This window comes from Neoarius graeffei, chromosome 1 (assembly GCF_027579695.1).
Source record: "Neoarius graeffei isolate fNeoGra1 chromosome 1, fNeoGra1.pri, whole genome shotgun sequence".
Lineage (NCBI taxonomy): Eukaryota > Metazoa > Chordata > Actinopteri > Siluriformes > Ariidae > Neoarius > Neoarius graeffei.
This window is the reverse complement of record NC_083569.1, coordinates 19720398-19731948: the sequence shown is the minus strand read 5'-3', so window position 1 is coordinate 19731948 and position 11551 is coordinate 19720398. Positions and strand designations below refer to the sequence as shown.

General features: G+C 39.9%; 2 non-coding genes and 1 pseudogene across 2 annotated transcripts; 1 reads left to right on the top strand and 2 right to left on the bottom strand.

Moving 5' to 3' along the window:
- Window positions 1-1062: 1062 nt before the first annotated feature.
- trnap-agg (transfer RNA proline (anticodon AGG)) lies at window positions 1063-1134 on the bottom strand. Its single transcript has one exon. It is a non-coding gene; the product is annotated as a tRNA-Pro (tRNA).
- Window positions 1135-3103: 1969 nt separating this feature from the next.
- Window positions 3104-3176, top strand: trnat-agu (transfer RNA threonine (anticodon AGU)). The gene has a single exon. It is a non-coding gene; the product is annotated as a tRNA-Thr (tRNA).
- A 4222-nt stretch (window positions 3177-7398) lies between these two features.
- LOC132897504 (U2 spliceosomal RNA) lies at window positions 7399-7576 on the bottom strand (annotated as a pseudogene).
- Between the last annotated feature and the right edge of the window lie 3975 nt (window positions 7577-11551).

Genomic DNA, 11551 nt, shown 5'->3' with positions numbered 1-11551 from the left:
GAGAATCATACCCCTAGACCAACGAGCAAACCCATCTGAAACAAAGGATAAATTAGGAAAAAAAATCCGTCCGCTTCTTTCTCCGCGGCAAAAGGTTCGATGTCATCCTAATCCAAAGAGCCAACGATTGAGGATGAGTTTGAAGAGCTTTCGTGTCTTTTTCAAAAGACTCGGTATCAAGAACGCACGCCACTGCAGAGAATAGGATACAGTCCGTGTGGAAACAAAAGAACGGACTGGCGCAAACGATGTCACGCGTGCAGCGCCGCCGACCTGTAAATCGCTGCGAACTAATAATGGCGGCCGAGCTTTGAGTGATTTTTGGAACAGAATTGAGATGCAAAAATGCAGTTTTCCAAGTCATTTGTTGATTTATCCGGCAACTTTACAGCGTATTTGAGCACGTCACACCTTCTGATGTAACTTTCATGAGATGAGCACTTGAAGAGCAATTCAGCCAAGTGAAATCCCTGATACCCCGGTCCAGATCGACCATTTAAGGATTTAAGGTAAAACTTGGGCTTGTACGGGAGTTGAACCCGGGACCTCTCGCACCCAAAGCAAGAAACATACCCCTAGACCAACAAGCCAACCTACAGCACAGCAGCAGCAAAAAAAAAAAAAAAAAAAAAAAAAAATCCGCTTCCTTCCCATTGTGAGTTTGGAATGAAAGACTGGGGTGAATAATCACTCCGAGGTCTTTTACTGCTACACGTGAAGAAACAGAAAGGCCATCCAGAGTTACTGTGGAATCAGAAAACTTACTTCGAGCCGCATGTGGTCCCAGGACAAGTACTTCCGTTTTGTCAGAGTTAAGCAGAAGCAAATGAATAAGCATCCAGTGTCTAATGTCCTGTACACATTCCTCAATTCAGGTGCAGAAAAAGGAACCCAAACCAATTTTTCATTTATTTGCCAACTTTACAGTGTATTCGAGCACATCACACACGACGAGGAAGGGATTTTCTGACGTCACTTTCATTAGACTCGCACTTTAAGAAAGACGCACTCCAGCGACATCCCTGATACCCCAGTCCAGACCGACCATTTAAGGTAAAGCCTGGGCTCGTCCGAGAGTTGAACCCGGGACCTCTCGCACCCTAAGCGAGAATCATACCCCTAGACCAACGAGCCAAACCATCTGAAGCAAAGGATAAATTAGGAAAAAAAATCCGTCCGCTTCTTTACTAATAATGGCGGCCGAGCTTTTAGTGATTTTTGGAACAGAATTGAGATGCAAAAAAGCAGTTTTCCAAGTCATTTGTTGATTTATCCGGCAACTTTACAGCGTATTTGAGCACGTCACACCTTCTGATGTAACTTTCATGAGATGAGCATTGTATAATTGTATAATAATAATAATAATATTGTATAATAATAAATTAATAATAATAATTTTAGAATAAAGCAGTTGTGGCATTTATTTTTACAAATCAGTCTGTAGGTTTATATTTGTATATTATATACAAATCAGTCTGTAGGTTTATATATTATAGTGTTAAAAATCCAGGTGTTTAACAGTAGGATGTTATTATGTCACTCTTCAGTATGATCAATATTTATAAATTAATAGTCATCAAATTTATTCATGGTAATGGTAAAGTATATTTTACGTATTCTTTATGTAAATATGTACATATGTCTATTAAATCTTTAAGATTAATAGGTTTTTAAGATATATAATAAAGTATAAATATTGTAGTCTAATAATATCTAATAATAATATCACAAGTCTCTTGGCGCACCTGAATGAACCATTTCTCAGCTGTTTACTCGAGATCATGAAATAACTGTTTTGTTTTCTTGAGATCTTGAATTAGTTGTGTTGTTTTCTTGAGATCCTGAATTAATTATGTCGTTATCTCGGGATAACAAGGTGAATAAAAAAAGGATTATATGAAGGGCCTCTCTCGGCTTCCGTAGTATATTCTCAAATCACTTGTCTCTTTTTTGTTTCTGTTTAACATACCATTCTAACAGTTTGGCCATATTGCTGTGTTGAACAGCTTTTTGCACCTTCCATTAAAGTGTTCACTTTTGTACACATCTTCTTGCTTTATTCATTCAGTTGTGGGGAATGGTTAGTAAGGTTGATTCTGACCTAGGCTATGTTGAAGTCACATATCTGCTTTTTAAGTTCATGCTATAGTGCGTACAATTTTAGAGATATAGCCTACATGTGCATATGCATTCCCCACAACTGAATGAATAAAGCACCAGGGGTGGTGAGTTCAATTCTCACTGGGGCCTTTGACCTACCTTCTGAAGTTAGAGAGTTCTGATCAAAGATATCGGGACTGAGGAACAGTGGTGCTTGTGAGTTCTCACTGTTTCTTCAAAACAGTTGAGTTTACTTGTATAGTGCTTTTAACAATAAACATTGTTGCAAAGCAGCTTTACAGAATTTGAATGACTTAAAACATGAGCTAATTTTATCCCTAATCTATCCCCAATGAGCAAGCCTGCAGCGACGGTGACAAGGAAAAACTCCCTCAGACGACATGAGGAAGAAACCTTGAGAGGAACCAGACTCAAAAGGGCAGCTGAAACTCTAAAGGATTCTTATTGTGCTGCACATATTTATAACTTCCTGGTTACACAATTATAATTTTGGATTATGTAGCACTAGGAAACTTGGAAAAAGAAGTCTATGAGATATGCATGGAAAAAGCATGAGGTTGAGAAAATTACTTTTTTTTTTAAAGAACCAAAAACACTGGTCAGCTTTTTTTTGGTTGGAGCTCTCATCACCTGAAAACCACTGGCTGCTGCTGAGGATGGCTCCGCTTGAAGATCAGTGAGGTCACTCATGGTGCTTATGGTTTGTCTCTTGAGGGCTTGGCTTGTCCAGTGTTTTTGTTAGCTCAGATGAGAAAGTAGCCAGAATGTACAGCCCACAGCCCACTCTACGATTGACACACCGCATTATTTAAAATGTGTGTCCATTTTTTGTGAGGCAAATAGTAAACAGAAGCTAACTGCAGCTAGGAACTAAAGTTGTGAGTGAGGTTACAGCAGTTTCTGTGGGCTGTTTTTGAGGATTGGCACAGGGGCTTCAAAGTTCTGCTGTAGCCCCAATCTTCAGCTGCTATGAAAGCATAAAGGCTCCATAGCTCAGTGATAAGAGCGCTGGTCTAGTAAACCAGAGGTTGTGAGTTCAATCCTTGCTGGGGCCTATAATGGACATTGTGAATGTAGAAAGATGATCCAGCCAAAAGAGGGGATATTGAGGACACTGACAAGAGAAGGTGAGCAAGTGCTCAGGATTTCTCATCACCTGAAGACCACTTTCTGCTGGTGATAGTGGCTCCATTTAGACAGTTTGAAGATCTGAAGGTGTCTTTGGTGTGCAATTTCTGCAAAACACTTTGCATTCAAGTCTCCATCAATGTACAGTAGATAACATCAACGAAAAAAGACTTCAAGGTGGACCATGTGATGATGGCTAGCGAGAAGACAAGAGAAGTTTGCTTTTTATCCAGTTGTCTTTAGGTTTCAACTTTTTTTTTAATTATTATTATTTTTTAGTTCTAAAAAAAAAAAATACTGAGGTCCAGACCTCAGTGACCTCATAGCTGCAGACAGACATGATTTTAATACAGCCTAATTCCCAATAAAGCTGTTCTCATTTACATTTTTTTTCTGTTTCTGTTATCAGGCAATGGAACGAGTATGAAATAGTGACTAAAATGTGGCCCAGTAAAACAACATGTTCGACAGCAGTCACATCCAATCCATTTTCACGCTGCTACTCTGCACTGAAAAAATTCCTATTTTATAACCTCAGTGTCTCATCTCATCTCATTATCTCTAGCCGCTTTATCCTGTTCTACAGGGTCGCAGGCAAGCTGGAGCCTATCCCAGCTGACTACAGGCAAAAGGCGGGGTACACCCTGGACAAGTCGCCAGGTCATCACAGGGCTGACACATAGACACAGACAACCATTCACACCTACGGTCAATTTAGAGTCACCAGTTAACCTAACCTGCATGTCTTTGGGGGAAACCGGAGCACCCGGAGGAAACCCACGTGGACACAGGGAGAACATGCAAACTCCGCACAGAAAGGCCCTCATCAGTCACGGGGCTCGAACCCGGACCTTCTTGCTGTGAGGCAACAGCACTAACCACTACACCACTGTCCAGGGTGTACCCCGCCTTTTGCCCGTAGTCAGCTGGGATAGTGTCCAGCTTGCCTGCAACCCTGTAGAACAGGATAAAGCGGCTAGAGATAATGATGATGATGATGAAAATCCCTGACTAAGAAATAATTATTTTTCATAAAATCACCTGTTCCACAATTATTGGCATCCATAACAATTCCTAGAAAATAAATGTAATTGAAGCATTTCTGTAATTTCTACTGTAGTTTATAAAGTTGATCAGAGTATCTAGGAACCTTTAGTAATTCATCACATCCTGTTTTCCTGGGGTATAAATATGATGTGGCACAGAGGCCTATTTCTCTTATCCACTCTTCAACATGGGAAAGACAAGAGAACACACCAGCGCACATCATGTTGTGACAGTTCTGGCTCTTCACACAAGACGGAGGAGGTATGTGTCGGGATATTCGCCTTATCCATACAGCAGTCTTGCGTTTCACTGCGGGTCACACACTTAACTTATCTAGGCAACTAGCTAAGAAAGAGTCGGCACGCCATCTTCTTTCTCTGACTGGAAAACCCCCATCTGACATTCCTCGTAGGCTAGGCTAGGTCGCTGGGGTTGAAGTAGTTTGTGTTTTTCTTTCAAAAAGCGAAGAAAAATCTAACCAGACTTCTAATAATGAAATATTTCTCCACATTATTGTTACACAAGCACTGAATCAAACCCACACCCAAACTGAAGCTCAAATGGAACATAAACAAAAAGGGATATGCTACTGGCCTTTGTTGAGGTTTACCACAGCATGTACAGTCATCACGGTGCATTCAGAAGAACAGAGAGATGGAGAAGGTGTTCTTCTTTAGCCATGTTGGCGGCTTATTTATTGAGAACAAACAAGTGCTCGTCACAATAGTTGAGCTCGCACTGGTGAAAATCAAAGACATTGCCCAGACCAGATACTAGGCTACGGCAAGTCAAGTCGATCATATTGCACATACATGTACTTAGGCTACACCTGCAACAACACCTGTGTGCTGTTCCGCCCTCTTGTGACATGAACAGAAAACCTTTAACATTAAGCCTAAATCACGTAACATGTATATCTATGCCATTCCTAAACCGTTTTCACATTTTACAGTCTGCCAGGAAATAACTAATGTTTATTTTTAATGCCATTGTCTGTACTTTGGAGTATTGAACCTACATACTCTACTATTGCTTTTATTTGTAATAATGACATCATGGCATCTGTTCTGTTTTTAGGAGAATCTGGGTCAATCAACGGTCACAAGATGACCAGTGTTTTTGTTAACTCAGATGAGAAAGTAGCCAGAATGTACAGGCCACAGCCCACTCTACAACTGACACAACACATTATTTAAAATGTGTGTCCATTTTGTGTGAGGCAAATAGTAAACAGAAGCTAACTGCATCTAGGAAGTAAAGTTGTGAGTGACGTTACAACAGTTTCTGTGGGTTGTTTTGAGGAGCGGCTTCAAGGTTCTGCTGTGGCTCCAATCTTCAGCAATCTTCTCCCGAAAAATTTTTTTGATATCTTGGCATAACTTTTCGAGCCCAACGTGATGACGATAAAAGTTTTGTTAGAAAATTTTTTTCCCGGGAAAACTCTTTTTATTCAGCTTCGGTGCTGCAGCACTGTGATATGGTACGAGCTGTAAACGCCAAACGGCGCCTTTTTCAGTGTGGAAAAGTAGGGGGGTTTATGCATAAGGTCGAGACGAACAGAATGACACCAAGCTCACATAAATCCGTGCAGGACTCACATTGATCCAACTGCCTCTCAACGTGATCCAATACAATCCAACGAAAAAAAGCTGGAATAATTCCCGTGCCTGGGTTTAAAAAACATACCCACAGTCATCAGTGGCCTCCTCCGATCTTACAGACTCCTTTTTTTTTCCCCAAATCGGGGCAACGGCTGATTTGTAAACAATTTTTAAAATTTTCAGGGTTGAGCGGGGCCATTCAGCAGCACCAGTGCTGATCAGTCAGTGTTCGCCTCTCCATGCAAAAAAAAAAAATAGCAGAAAAGAGCAGAAATATCACATCAAATGCAAATGAATCTTATTTCTGCTGCTTGGGGAGTGTCATGGATATTATGGGATTGCACACAAACACACACTAGCTATGGGATTTATTTACTGAGAGGAGAGGACACACACACACACACATACACATACTAGCTATGGGCCTCCGGGGAGGGCAGGCAGGCAGGGGTGTTTTATGATATAAAAACAATATTAATAGTAAGCAGTAACTGAGGCCTGCTAGAGGGGTCCGGGGACATGCAGCCCCGGGAAGAAAATTTTGAAAAATACACCCTAAAATGATGGCTTCTAGTGGGTTTTCAGGGCTCTAAAGGAGAGAGGAGAGGAGAGGACACACACACACACACATACTCACTATGGGCATCCGGAGAGGGCAGGCAGGCAGGGGTGTTTTATAGATTTTAATATTTGGAAGTGGTACATTTAGACCCCCCCAAAAATATCGGAATAGTTCGAACACTGGGTTGGAGAAAGTAATGGCAAATAGTGAGTGCACAAACCATAGAAGGTAAACTGTACACAGCGCCAGGGCAGTGTGATGGTATGTCTACTTTTAGATTGTGTTAGCTGATCAATGAACACACTTGTCACTCGACGAGTTTCACGTCTTTACGACGGATACTTAAATGTGTGTTAGGTATTATTGTTGCAGTCTAAGCAGTCATTGTAGCAGCTAGATGAGCGAGAACCGAAAGGGTCTGTGCCATAAACCGTTATTTCTTCATGTCCAAAATGGCGGTCACGTTTACGAAGGTCACGTGAGAGGGAAGGGTCAATAGGGTCAGGTGGCCTGGGCCAATCTCTTGCACCTTTACAGCTTTCTTAGCCATTGCAAACAGGCAGAGAAAGAAATAAGCCAATAAGTAAATAAAATGAAAAAAAAGAAGATAGGTGGTGTTGTGTGATCTCTCTCATGAAAAAGTAAAAGAATTATTGCAGACTCACAGTCCAGTTGCTTGTTAAGCAGGGAGAAAACCAAGAAATGGGGGAAGAGTCAGACCAGATCAAGCAAAAAAAAAAAAATTCCCTTTTAAACAAAATAACTATTTCTAGAACTACTATAATGTTACACCGACACCTAGAATAAAAAAAGCAAGCCACAATTCTAGCTGTATACTTTTAAACATGCATTTATTACTCTTATTCAGAAAACGTAAACTTAAATTTCTGAAAAATGAAGAAAAAAAAAGGAGCTTATCTTTTTTTTAGTTTTTAAGCAAGGAAGGGCACCATTCCTGGAAATACTACAATACCAAGTTGATGCATAGAGCAAAAAGAGCAAGCCCTTATTCTAAAAATCTGTTTAATATAACATTCTCATCTAGAAAACAAATCAGATATTAAACTGATAAGAACAGATACTACACATGATCTTAGCCAAAAGACCGAGAAGCAATAACTTGCTGTAGTCAACAGCTTTAAATATATCACTTCCAAATATTAAACTCCAGAAAGGTAAACACAGCTAGACTCCGCCCCCAACAGCTGGATCCTTTTGAAGAGAGACATCGCCTTGGGGGTCACAATATTTTGCTCCGTTGTGTTCCACCAAAAGAGATCCAAAATCTCTCCAAAGCCCAGACTTTTAAAATTTGAAGTTTAGAACTGTAGTAATTAATTAATTAATTAATTTAATAATAATAATAATAATAATAATAATAAATTCATTTGATAAATTGCAAATCTTGCATGTGATGATTAACTTATTCTACCAATTCGCAAATGTGTTTTATTGACTGTCGGGAGGGTGTATGTGCACCTGTTGTAGACCTAAATAATACTAAATGACTTACCAACATTGATAACAACCACGAAAACAGAGAGGAAGAGTAACATGGTTGTTCTGAGTGTGTCTCTTGCAGTAGATATGAATGGGAGTGTTGTCTCTGTGAAACTGTGTAAACTGTATCTTACACATCTCGCTCCACCCACTGATGATTAGGTGGAGTCCTACAGATTGTGTTATCAGTCCCTTAACTTACAACCCCAATTCCAAAAAAGTTGGGACAAAGTACAAATTGAAAATAAAAATGGAATGCAATAATTTACAAATCTCAAAAACTGGTATTGTATTCACAATAGAACATAGACAACATATCAAATGACGAAAGTGAGACATTTTGAAATTTTATGCCAAATATTAGCTCATTTGAAATTTCATGACAGCAACACATCTCAAAAAAGTTGGGACAGGGGCAATAAGAGGCTGGAAAAGTGAAAGGTACAAAAAAGGAACAGTTGGAGGACGAAATTGCAACTCATTAGGTCAATTGGCAATAGGTCATTAACATGACTGGGTATAAAAAGAGCATCTTGGAGTGGCAGCGGCTCTCGGAAGTAAAGATGGGAAGAGGATCACCGATCCCCCTAATTCTGCGCCGACAAGTAGTGGAGCAATATGAGAAAGGAGTTCGACAGTGTAAAATTGCAAAGAGTTTGAAGAGATCATCCTCTACAGTGCATAATATCATCAAAAGATTCAGAGAATCTGGAAGAATCTCTGTGCGTAAGGGTCAAGGCCGGAAAACCATACTGGGTCCCCGTGATGTTCGGGCCCTTAGACAGCACTGCATCACATACAGGCATGCTTCTGGATTGGAAATCACAAAATGGGCTCGGGAATATTTCCAGAGAACATTATCTGTGAACACAATTCACCGTGCCATCCGCCATTGCCAGCTAAAACTCTATAGTTCAAAGAAGAAGCCATATCTAAACATGATCCAGAAGCGCAGACGTCTTCTCTGGGCCAAGGCTCATTTAAAATGGACTGTGGCAAAGTGGAAAACTGTTCTGTGGTCAGACGAATCAAAATTTGAAGTTCTTTATGGAAATCAGGGACGCCGTGTCATTCGGACTAAAGAGGAGAAGGACGACCCAAGTTGTTATCAGTGCTCAGTTCAGAAGCCTGCATCTCTGATGGTATGGGGTTGCATTAGTGTATGTGGCATGGGCAGCTTACACATCTGGAAAGACACCATCAATGCTGAAAGGTATATCCAGGTTCTAGAGCAACATATGCTCCCATCCAGACGACGTCTCTTTCAGGGAAGACCTTGCATTTTCCAACATGACAATGCCAAACCACATACTGCATCAATTACAGCATCATGGCTGCGTAGAAGAAGGGTCCGGGTACTGAACTGGCCAGCCTACAGTCCAGATCTTTCACCCATAGAAAACATTTGGCGCATCATAAAACGGAAGATACGACAAAAAAGACCTAAGACAGTTGAGCAACTAGAATCCTACATTAGACAAGAATGGGTTAACATTCCTATCCCTAAACTTGAGCAACTTGTCTCCTCAGTCTCCAGACGTTTACAGACTGTTGTAAAGAGAAAAGGGGATGTCTCACAGTGGTAAACATGGCCTTGTCCCAACTTTTTTGAGATGCGTTGTTGTCATGAAATTTAAAATCACCTAATTTTTCTCTTTAAATGATACATTTTCTCAGTTTAAACATTTGATATGTCATCTATGTTCTGAATAAAATATGGAATTTTGAAACTTCCACATCATTGCATTCCATTTTTATTTACAATTTGTACTTTGTCCCAACTTTTTTGGAATCGGGGTTGTACAATATTGTAAACTCAAACCTCGTTTAATCTGATATTGCTTATGTGGTGCAACAAATCCATTAAAGAAAGTAATTAATTAAAATCCTGATAATGTAGTTAATGATGCTTTGTGTTGTTAATTGTGTTTATGCTGACTTTGCTGAATTTGATAATATTACACTGTTCGTTAATATAAGGTTTTCTGAGCATATCCATTAATTTATTCATTTATCTTCAGTAAGTGCTTTATCTGTAAAGCACTTTTTGTTGTGGTTCATGGATTATTATCCGTGAATAAAGTTGGACTTTTCTTCAAAAGGAGTGAAATAAAAGATTTGTACAAAACACAGGTTTATGGCCCAAACCAGCATTATGTAATAATTAATTTACTGTGTTTTGATCCAATCCTATAATTAGCCTCTGATCAGGAAAAGGAGCACAAAATTTACTGCGATTGGTTTCAAATGATTATAATTTAATTTTCAGTCAGACTTCAGATGAGCATTTTAGATGGATTTATATTTGAATATGTAGTTTTCACATTTCATAACAGGCTTATTAAATAAATATACAGCAATAATGTTCCAACAAATATTTTAATGAGTCTGAGTTTTGACTTTGACAGAGTTACTGACACACCAAAGATCATTGCATCAGACAAAATAAACAAACACACACACATTAATGTGGCCGAGAGGTTAAGGCGATGGACTGCTAATCCATTGTGCTCTGCATGCGTGGGTTCAAGTCCCACCCTTGTCGCATGCCTGTTGTTTTGCATGTTCTCCCCGTGTCTGTGTGGGTTTCCCCCACAATCCAAAGACCTGAAGTTCGGTTGACGTGGGGCGGGCTTGTGCTGAGTTGCCCTTGAGCAAGGTTCCAAACCCCTGGGCTCACTGGGTGTGTGCATGTGTTCACTGCTTCAGATGGGTTAAATGCAGAGGATGAATTTCACTGTGCTTGAAGTGTGCATGTGACGAATAAAGGTTTAAAAATAAATATTAACATAGAGTATATAAAATGCAATTTTAACAAACAAACAAAGGTTTAGGAAAAATGTAAACACCTGTAACTGAATTCATGACACCTTTTCTAGTTATCTGTCCAAAGATCTGTACTATTAATTCAGATTTATTCCCTTTGCAGACATTTTAATTCAAATCAATGTCTTTAAGTGTCAGATAGAAACACATCCTGGCTGATCGCTTCATCAGGGGGAAATGGGGGAACTGTCCTTAAACTGCTCACACACACAAAATACATTATGATTTAATGCTGTGACAAAACACAGACAGACAATAATCAGCAATTATTGGTCGGTAGTGATGGCCATCTGAAGCCGAGGCTCCGAAGCGCGTGCCAAGTATAAGGGGGCGTGGCAGATGAAGCCCCGCCTCGAGGCGTGGCTCGTTTGGAAGAAAACCACGTGAGGGAACCACGTGAGGCTGGGGAGGGAATTTCTAAGAAAAGGAATCACCTCAATCCAAACAGTGAAAAAAAATCTGTTCCTCAACAAGAATCAATAAAGGTTCCCCTAAAAGTTACTCTGTGCACTGCACGGCTGCAGTAGCACTCACAGTCCCATCACACAAGCACTGGACACAAAGCTTACTCCCTTTATGTTTATGTACACCTTTTTATAGTGCAGACAAAATTATACTGATCATTAATCCATAGAAAGAGACAAAGTGTGTGTGTGTGTGTGTGTGTGTGTGTGTGTAAGAGAGAGACAGAGGGTCAACACCAAATAACATACAGGCAAATAAGTAAAACAAACAAGCAAAAAAAATCTGATGACATAAGTTATTT